The sequence below is a fragment of the Rhincodon typus genome, chromosome 20 (genome assembly GCF_021869965.1).
Source record: "Rhincodon typus isolate 14 chromosome 20, sRhiTyp1.1, whole genome shotgun sequence".
NCBI lineage: Eukaryota > Metazoa > Chordata > Chondrichthyes > Orectolobiformes > Rhincodontidae > Rhincodon > Rhincodon typus.
Genome location: NC_063351.1, coordinates 44,985,843 through 44,995,932, shown reverse-complemented (window position 1 = coordinate 44,995,932; position 10,090 = coordinate 44,985,843).

Genomic DNA, 10,090 nt, shown 5'->3' with positions numbered 1-10,090 from the left:
GCCTAATCTAGCTCCTGTATGTTTCTGTGACAATGAGGAAAGACTGTTGCGGGCGAATCATGAATTTCTGGGCTCCTCCCGCCCCTTCATAATCACTAAATTCCCACATTCCCATTGCCCAGCACCACCCCCCCCCCCCCCCCCCCCCCACACACACTGAAACAGCCCCAGAATGTCAGCTGCAGGGAGTACCAACGGTACGTAAATCAAAATAAACTCGCCTTTTGTTAAATTGTCACTGATCAGCCTATTTGTCAGATTAGCTATCAATGAATGGGCTGGAGAGGCCTGGTCCTTGTGGTGATGCTGTGAATCCTGACACCGGGGGGCACTGTCGGTCAACTAATAATTTTAAAGAAACCCATCAGCTTGCGTTGGTTTGGCCTCAGGAATGTTCAGTAAATCAATCTCAGCTTGTCACAACACTCCCTGTCTGTGACTGGATGCAGGAACAAATCTCACCAAACTGTGAGACCGCAACAGGCTTCCCCCCCACAACTCCCCACTTCCCTCTCCCTCCGCTCCACCTATTTGTATTTCTCTCTCTTTTACGTGTACTTTCTCCTGCCCTTCCTCAGTCTCCCTTTCACCTTTCCCCAAAGAGGGAAGGCGGGAGTTTGACACTAGGTACCGATGCTCGTATGAAGGGCTGGTGAAGCCTGGATGGATCAAATGGCCTCCTTCTGCATCTAAGGATATGTGTGCGATTCTTTCTCATTATCATTCTCTTTCTCCCCTTTCTTTATTGTTACCCATCTCTTTCTGCCTTTCTTTTTCTCTCTATTTCTTCATTCCTCCATCTCTCTCTCTCGCTCTCTCTTCCTCCCCCTCCCAACTCTTGCTCCCTTCTCCACTGCTGCCACCTTCTCTTTATCTCTAGGCCAGGGTTTTATTGAATGAAAGACTGGCCTCAAGGGGCTGAATGGCCTATTCCGTGTTTATACATTCAGTTCCGGCATCCCCTCCGTTTGAAAGAATTAGTAACTCCATAACATTTTCAGTCATGAAGACTGTTTAAAAGTAACCAGTACAGACCTCAGCTATGACCTGGGACTTTGGACTGTCCCACACGATCCTTCAGTGTTAACTGCTGCCTGTCATTTGTAGTAGAGTTGAGAGAGGTTTGGCCGAAGAGATGGGCTTTAAATGGAGCAACGACAACTCATACTCACTTTAGCAGAGACAATGGCCTAGTGGTATTATCATTAGATCCAGAGACCCAGCTAATGTTCTGGGGAGAGGGGTAGTAGGAACTGCAGATGTTGGAGATTCCGAGACAACAACCCTTCAGGGTCTAGGCCCGAAACGTCAGCCTTCCTGCTCCTATGATGCTGCTTGGCCTGCTGTGTTCATCCAGCTCTGCACCTTGTTGTCTCTAATGTTCTGGGGATCTGAGTTCAAATCCCACCATGGCAAATGGCAAATTCAATAAAGGATCTGGAATTAAGTATCTAATGGTGACCCTGAGACTATTGTCAATTGTCGGAAAAACCCATGTGGTCCGTTAGGGAAGGAAACTGCCATCCTTACCTGGTCTGACCTACATGTGACTCCAGACCCACAGCAATGTGGTTGACTCCTAAATGACCTCTGGGTAATGATTGCTGGCCTGGCCAGTGATGCCCACATTCTGTAAGTGAATAAAAAAATTTATATACTGCCTTTAATGAAATGCCCCAAGAATCTTCACCACATCAGAGTCTGACACTGAGACACATACGGTGGCTCAGTGGTTAGCACTGCTGCCTCACAGCACCAGGGTCCCGGATTCGATTCCACCCACGGGCGACTGTCTGTGTGGAGTTTGCACATTCTCCCTGTGTCAGCGTGGGTTTCCTCCGGGTGCTCCGGTTTCCTCCCACAGTCCAAAGATGTGCAGGCTAGGTGGATTGGCCATGCTAAATTGCCCAGTGTCCAGGGATGTGTAGATTAGGGGGATGGGTCTGGGTGGGATGCTGTGATGATCAGTGTGGACTTGTTGGGCCGAAGGGCCTGTTTCCACACTGTAGGGATTCTATGAACTATGAATGACCAAAAGCTTGGGGTTAACAAACTAGATTGTAAGAAACTCTTAACGGATAGAAGAGAGACATAGGGAGGTGGAGAGATCTAAGGAGGGAAATCCAGAGCCTGGGGCCCAGGCAGCTGAAGGCATAGCCACCAATGGTGGAGTGATTACAATTGGAGCTGCACAAGAGGAGCACAGAGATCTTGGAGAATTAAAGAATGGGGAGGGGTGAAGTCATTGAGGCTTTGGAAACAGGAGTGAGGCTATTGAAATTAAGGACAGGAAACTCTTGAATAAGTATTGGAGATGGAGGGAGAGAGCAGGCCAATGGGATTGGTTTTGAAGTATTTTAGCAAAGAGTCAGTATAGACAGATGGGCTGAGTGGCATCTGGCTGTGCTCGAAGGGTCAGTAGCATTTTCTTCCTATCCCTGGTCCATGCATTGAACAAATGGTGGTGTAATTTGTGGAACACAGTTGGGAGCAGGCTTATAAACAGCACAGGAGCTGATTTGGTGGCCTTTGTACAGTATGTGTTGCTGCGCAGGTTTGTAATGTGATGTCACAACTAATTGACAACTTGGGAGTTGTTAGCACTCAGCAGTTTCGGGCCAGGCTGTGTGACTCCCAACTTAACTGCACGGAAAAACAAAACATTAACGTTCAAACACAGCATTCATCATAGCGTCACTTTCCGTTGCTCTGCGGCAATTTAATTCTGGCAACAGGATTTTGTTCAGGTACTGGCGAGAATATCAATCATACTCTGCTGAAGATCAGTCTTTGTCTTTATTGATTGGGGGCAGGTTGAGTTTGTTTTTTGATCTGGAGTCTCGAGGGTGAACAAGTGACGGAAACCAATTTGATTTAACAATTTCTGTTTCAGTATTTTCGATCGAATTAATTGGAGCTTTTGTAAGGTTCACTTACTTTAAGAGAGACGTCTTTGGTTGTTTTTGAAAGATGTGAGGTAGGGAGTGGGCTGAGGTTTAATCAAGAGGGGAGGGTGTATGGGACATGAGCACCATCTCTCATTTTATTGGACTCAGCTTATTGCCTGTTGTCTATTGGACTCTACTCTGTGACTACAAATTTGTACAGGCAATTGTCACGTTGGCACAGTATCAGAAATCACACGACATCAGGTTATAGTCCGAGATAACAAGGTGTAGAGCTGGATGAACACAGCAGGCCAAGCAGCATCAGAGGAGCAGGAAAGCTGACGTTTCGGGCCTAGACCCTTCTTCAGAAAAGGTTATAGTCCAACAGGTTTATTTGAAAACACAAGCTTTCGGAGTCTTACTCCTTCTTCAGGTGTTATTGAGGTGGTATCGAACACAGAATTTATAAGTAAAAGATCAAAGGGTCACACCACAGATGAGGATGTACTGAACAAACCTAAGATGCTGTTAAATCTTTAATTAGTTAGAAGGTTTTAATTGATTAATATGTATATGTAAATCCCCAAATTCCTTTGAAGTCACTGTCCTGAGAGAACTAAAGGTTTTATCAGTGTAAAGAAGAGGTGACATTTTAGGTCAGACAATGCATGTTAGGTGTGAGGCCTTGTTTAGAATCTGGTTGTGTTTTGGTTTGGACTCAGACTGGTTTTATTTCTAAAGTAGGAATTTATAAAACACCACATTAACTGACTGTCTATAAATTGTGTGCTTTTTGAACAAAATAGAATGTATCAGCAAATACAAATTCACCCAATAGATTCACATGTGCGTGTGTTTGAGAGAGAGAGTGTGTGTGTCTGACCTAAAATGTCACCTCTTCCTGGGGGACCGCTTTGCAGAACACCTACGCTCGGTTCGCAATAAACAACTGCACCTCCCAGTCGCGAACCATTTCAACTCCCCCTCCCATTCCTCAGACGACATGTCCATCCTGGGCCTCCTGCAGTGCAACAACGATGCCACCCGAAGGTTGCAGGAACAGCACCCCATATTCCGCTTGGGAACCCTGCAGCCCAATGGTATCAATGTGGATTTCACAAGCTTCAAAATCTCCCCTCCCCCTACCGCATCCCAAAAACAGTCCAGCTCGTCCCCGCCTCCCTAACCTGTCCTTCCTCCCACCTATCCCCTCCTCCTACCTCAAGTCCCACCCCCATCTCCTACCTACTAACCTCATCCCGCCCCCTTGACCTGTCCGTCCTCCCTGTTTTGTAAACTCACAGCACAGTCTCAGGTACAAAGTACCCAGGTACAAATCTTTGATACAAAATCGAGAAGTAAAGAAGAATACAAGTTACATTACCTTACAAATATTCATAGTATAAGTTAGAAAATAAGACATAAAGTTGTAAAGGATAAACATTACAGTCAAGTAAGAAGATTACAGATAAACATTACATTGCAGTAGATCAGCGCAGGGGGCTTCCACACGTGGTCTGACCGGCCACGCCAGACCCCATTCCAACAATTATCCCCACTCAGCTCCGGCTCTCAGCTGCCTCGGGCCTCCGCCCCGCTCCGCGCCTCCACCCTGCTCCGCTCCAGGCCTTTAGGCCGCTCCACTCCGGTCCTCCACCCCGCTCCACTCCGGGCCTTTAGGCCGCTCCGGCCATTGGTTGCTCCAAGGTAAGTTTTCCTTTCTTTTAAAATCTTAGAAAAACAAACAGAGACAGGAAGAAAAAGAAAAAAGAAAAAGTTGACTGATGGATGAGCTCTGGGCTGAGGAGCCTAGACGTTGCCTCGTCAGCTGCCACCATCTTGGACTCTGCTTTCCTGGGGACCCTGACATCCTGGTGAGCAATGGTGCAGGATGTAGTGTCTGTCTGTTCCCCACAATTGGCAGCCCTAGGCACTCCTTTAGAGGAGGAACCCAATCTCCCTCAAACTCCTACCATTCCTGTTTCCATTGAGTGGTGGGTTTGGGTCCTCTGGCTGGTCCATCTGAAGGGGGTCAAGCCCAGAACCTGATGACTGAGAGTTGGCAGTGCCAGGGACAAGCTGTAGCTCCCCCACTGATGGGCTTGGAATTGTTCATAGAGCTGGGCATGAGCTGAGAAACCATTAAATTTATGCATTGTGGCAAAGTAAAATTTTAATCACAAATCACAAAGCAAAAACATTTTGTTTTTCCGCACTGTAAGACTAATGGAATGCTATTTGACTGTGTCTGATCTCCTTTATCATAACGTTGGCATTCATCAACCGAGAATGAAAACTAAGTCAGTCCTACCTGAAAGGAAGACTGACGTGTTTTTAATACAGAAAACACTCTTTCAATAACTAATTTCCAGGATAAATGTGATGATTGATTCTCACTTTGTCTATGCAGCAGAAGTGCGTTTATTCTTTCAGGAAGAATTACCTGCAGGCAATCGAGCAGTCTCTAAAATTAGAATCTTACAGCTCAGGAGCGGGCTATGTCAGGTTTGGGGTAGGAAGAAGGGCATTTGATTCAGGGCTCACTAGCATTGGTACAGAGGGAATAGTGAGCTATTCCATTGGGATGTGTTCCACGTGAAATAGCCGGGTGCAGTGTCTGGCCAGTAGGTGGACAAGGACTGTGTGCAGGGCTTTAAACAAACTGTCAGATGAAACATAGGAAGTAGGAGTAGGCCATTCAGCCCTTCAACCCTGCTCCCCATTCTTTATGATTATTTGATTTGACTTTATTGTAGTCGCATGTACCTAAGTACAGTGAAAAGCTTTGTTTTGCAAGCAGTACAGGCAGGTCATAACAAACAGGGACATACAGATCATAGGGTGCTTAGACAGAGCGAGGCACACAGGGCTACACTAGACAGGAGGTGCACAAAGCTGGATCAACATTATTTGAGGTTAGAGAGGTCCATTCAGCAGTCTAATAACAGCAAGGGAGAAGCTGTTCTTCAACCTGTTGGTGCTGGTGTTCAAGCTTTTGTATCTGCTGCCTGACAGAAGAGGTGATCATAGCTAATTGTCCAACTCAGGAACCTGTTTCTAATTTCTCCCCATGCCCCTATGATCCCTTTAGTCTATATCCACCTCCTTACTGAAAGCATTCAATGTTTTGGCCTCTACCGCCTTCTGTGGCAGGAAATTCCACAGACTCCCCACCCTCTGTGTGAAGACATTTCTCCTTATCTCAGTCTTAAATGGCCCACCTCGTGTGACCCCTGGTTCTGGACTTTCCCAGTCATCTTCCCCTGTCTAGTCCTGTTAGAATTTTATAGGTTTCTATGAGTTCCGCCTTCATTCTTCTGAACTCCAGTGAATATAGTCCTAACCAGTTTAACCTCTCTTCCTCCGTCAGTCCTGCCATCCCAGGAATCAAGGCTTTGCCTTACTCCTCTACAGCAAGGAGACCAAAACTTCACTCGACGTTCCAGATTTGGCCTTAACAAGGTCCTGTACAATTGCAGTAAGATATCCCTGCCCCTGTATTGGAGTCCTCTTGCTGTGAAAGCCAATGTACTACTTGGCTTCTCCACTATCTGCTGTACCTGCATGCTTTCGGCGACTGGTGTCGAAGGAACACTCACACCTCATTGCACATTCCTGTCTGAGCTTATGCCATTCAGATAATAACCTGTCTCTCTGCATTTGCTATTAAACTGGATACCTTCACATTTATCCACATTATAAAGCCCTAGTAGGCAGTGCTTATAATTTATTAGCTGACACAGTCAAATGGGTGATTTGCTGGTGGGTTTTTTTATATGCGTTAACAGGATGGGGGCGTTGCTGGCTAGGCCAGTATTTGTTGCCCATCCCTAATTGTCCAGACGGCAGTTCAGAGTCAACCACATTGCTGTGGGTCTGGAGTCACATGTTGGCCAGACCAGGTAAGGAATGGCAGCTTCCTTACCTAAAGGGCATTAGTGAACCAGATAGGTTTTTATGATAATGGTCATCATTAGATTCTTAATTCCAGATATTTTTATTGAATTTAAATTCCACTGTCTGCCGTGGTGGGATTTGAACCTGGGTCCCCAGAATGTTACCTGGGTCTTTGGATTAACAGTCCAGCAATAATACCACTAGGCCATTGCCTCCCCCTGTATAAAAATGAAAAGTGTTGGGTTCTTAGGGCTGTTATGATGCAGTGGATAATGTCCCTCCCTCTGACTCAGAAGTCCTAGTTCAAGTCTGTCCTGCTCTAGACATGGTCAAACGTACAAGTCTTCTGTGATCTCTCTCTCTCTCAACTTCTGGGAATACTTTGAGAAACTTTACAAGCCGAAATGGGGAGAGCTCAGTTGAGGAGCAGCCAGGCACCAGCTTTAATACCAAAGGTTTCCATTGCGCTGTTGCGTTGTGTATGAACTTGTCCAAGTGTGGAGTTGAGAACCAAACTGGTTCCAAAGTGAAGCAGTGCTCCTTGGGAACCCACTCTCTGCTCTAAACAGCAGCTTTGGTTTGAAGTGAAGAGGCTTTTCAGTGAAGTTGTGGTTGAAGAGAAGAAGTAGCCTCTGCTAGGTGAGGGGTTCTTGTTTTGTTGCACTAACCTGCATTTCTGGGCAGCATTTGTTGCCTCTATATTGATCCAAACTGTGGGGTAACTTGGTCGGGGAATCTTCAGAATCTGACACATGTTAGCAGCCTCACGGTTCTTTCACACTCTCCGTTGGTTAATCAAGAGTAAAATATTACAATTCCCTTCCCTACTAAAACCAATCAAAATGTGAGTTTGAAAGTTTCCCAGGCAGTCAATATAGATTGGGTAGAGCTCAGTAGGAGGCTGTTTGGCCATTGAGCACTGTCCAAGAGCAGTCTAATTATTTCCAACCATCCCCTTACCTTTCTCCAAAGCCCTGCGTCCTTTCTTTTTTCAAATGAAAATCCTCAATTCCTTACCGAAAGCCCAATTGAATCTGCTTCTACTGTCTTCCTGGTCAGTCCATTCCAGCTCCTAGCTACTCTGTTTTAAAAAGTAAGGCTTTTCTCCTGTCTTCTCTGGTTCTTTAGCCAATCACTTTTAATCTGGGCCCTGTGGTTCCTAAAACAGTGGCTATTAGAAATATCTTCTCTCTACCTCCTCTGGTTAGATTTCTTGTAATTTGAAAGACCTCTGTTCAATAAACACGAGACATTGCATTTTGGTAAAACAAACAAGGGCAGGACTTATACACTTAAAAGTAGGGCCTTGGCAGTGTTGTAGAACAGAGAGACCCATGGGTTCAGAGATTTCAAGACTAGAGGCCATATTTTTAAGGTGAGAGGAGAAAGATTTTAAAAAGATATGAGGAGCAACTTTTTCACTCAGAGAGTGGCTCGTCTGTAGAATGAACTTCCAGAGGAAGTGATGGATGCGGGTACACTTATAATGTTTAAAAGACATTGAATAAGAAATATTTGGAGGGATATGTGCCAAGTGCAGGCAGGTGGGATGGTTTAGTTTGGGATTATGGTCAGCATGGACGGGTTGGACTGAAAGCCTGTTTTTGTGCCTGTTTGACTCTATGACCATAATTCCCTCTCAGTCTTCTCCAAAGGGAACAGTCTGAGCTTCTGCAAAATATCTGAAGTCCTACATCCCTGGAATCGACCTTGTAAATCCTTTCCATTCCTCTTTAGGGCATTAACATCTTTTTCCATGTGTACCACTTGGAATTGGATACAATGCTCCAGTTGAGGCTAAACCAGTGTTATATCAAGATTCAATGCACCTTCCTGAGTTTGTATACACTGTCTCTGTTTTTCTATAAAGCGTAGCATCTTGAATGCCCTTTTAAAAGAGACAACAGGTGCAGAGCTGGATGAACACAGCAGGCCAAGCAGCATCATAGGAGCAGGAAGGCTGACGTTTCGGGCCTAGGCCCGAAATTTCAGCCTTCCTGCTCCTATGATGCTGCTTGGCCTGCTGTGTTCATCCAGCTCTGCACCTTGTTGTCTCGGATTCTCCAGCATCTGCAATTCTTACTATCTCTGCCCTTTTAAAAGCTTTCTTAACCTGCCCTGGCACTTTTTAGAATTGGTGCACACGTACCCCTGGGTTCTTTAGAATTGTATCCTCCACTTTATGTTGCCATGTCATATTTTTCCAAAGAATAGGTATCACTTCACATTTCTCTGTAGTACGAGTCTGTCATTCTATGTTCTCTCAAAATCCTTCACTAGCTTCTTTACTGATCACAGCACTTTCAGGTTTTGAGTTGTCTGCTTAATTGAAATTCTACTGTGCACGCCCATGTCTGTGTAACCGCGATAGATCGAAGGAGGACCAAGGTGGAGTACGGAGCCCTGGGGAACCCCCTGTGTTACCCTCCTCCAGTCTGGAGAACAATTATCCGTCATCATTTGCTCTCTGTTCACTGAGCTAATTTGAGAGCATTGCACAAAATTTGCTGTCAGTTTTAGGACTGCGCTATTCTGTGGAATTCCCTCTCCTCATTTTCTCCCTTTCCAGGACCGTTCTCTGTTCACTGTCACTCAGCCAACTTTGTACCCCTGCAACCATCGTCCCTTCTATTCCATGGGCTTAATCTTTGCAGGCAAGCCTATTCGATGGCATTTTATCAAACACCCATTACCACATTACCCTCATTAACCCTCTCTCTTAACTCATCAAGAATGTTGAACAAGTTAGGATGAACGCACAGGGTGGTGCGTGTATGGAATGAGCTGCCAGAGGAAGTGGTGGAGGCTGGTACAATTGCAATATTGAAAAGGCATCTGGATGGGTAAATGAATGGGAAGAGTTTAGAGGATATGGGCCAAATGCTGGCAAATGGGACTAGATTTTCTGGTCAGCATGGACGAGTTGGACTGAAAGGTCTGTTTCCATGCTGTACAGTTCTATGATTCTGTGTCTCTAAATCTGTGCTTACTTTTCTTACTTGAACCAGTCTTGTCCATGAGTTCCATTGATCCTGCTGGTGTTGAAATTGGATGTTGATGAGTGTAGCTTATAAGAATGAATGCAAATTTGCAATGATGTAGCACCTTTGTGTGGACAGGAGCAGAAGGTTACAAGGGGATGTCGGCAGACTACGTGAGCAGGCGAAACTAAGGCAGATTATTTTAATGTGAGAGATAGTAGGAACTGCCGATGCTGGAGTCTGAGATAACAAGGTGTAGAGCTGGATGAACACAGCAGGCCAGGCAGCATCAGAGGAGCAGGAAAGCTGACGTTTCGGGTCTGG